We start from the raw sequence: 315 nt of genomic DNA, 5'->3' as shown, positions 1-315 counted from the left end.
CTTTTGTCTTCCCCTAATGCCTGCCAAATTCAGTGCTCGGTCTTGGTAAGTTGTTGACTGGCTGTCGGATTTCATGATCGCTGCTGTGACTGAGTTTTCCTTTGAAACTTGCATTTAGAACTTGCATTTTTTCTGTTCATGGGTTTGTCTATGGTTAATCTTTGTTTGCTTTAATGGCTCATTGGTTTCCATGCTGGCAACAACGGCGGGTGAAGGGCCAGTTTTTCGAAGATGAAAATTGGTCATGCATGTGGCTATTTCAGAATGGATGTAAATATGTACATATTTGTATTTTTTCATTGACTATAAGAATGC

General features: G+C 39.7%; 1 protein-coding gene across 1 annotated transcript in view; it reads left to right on the top strand.

Annotated features, from left to right (window-relative positions):
• The window catches only part of LOC119590427, a 21,897-nt gene that overhangs the window by 19,616 nt on the left and 1,966 nt on the right, over positions 1-315 (top strand). The gene's annotated exons all lie outside the window — the stretch shown is intronic.

This window comes from Penaeus monodon, chromosome 27 (assembly GCF_015228065.2).
Source record: "Penaeus monodon isolate SGIC_2016 chromosome 27, NSTDA_Pmon_1, whole genome shotgun sequence".
Lineage (NCBI taxonomy): Eukaryota > Metazoa > Arthropoda > Malacostraca > Decapoda > Penaeidae > Penaeus > Penaeus monodon.
Note: the sequence above shows the minus strand (reverse complement) of the source record. Positions and strands in the feature narration are given on the sequence as shown.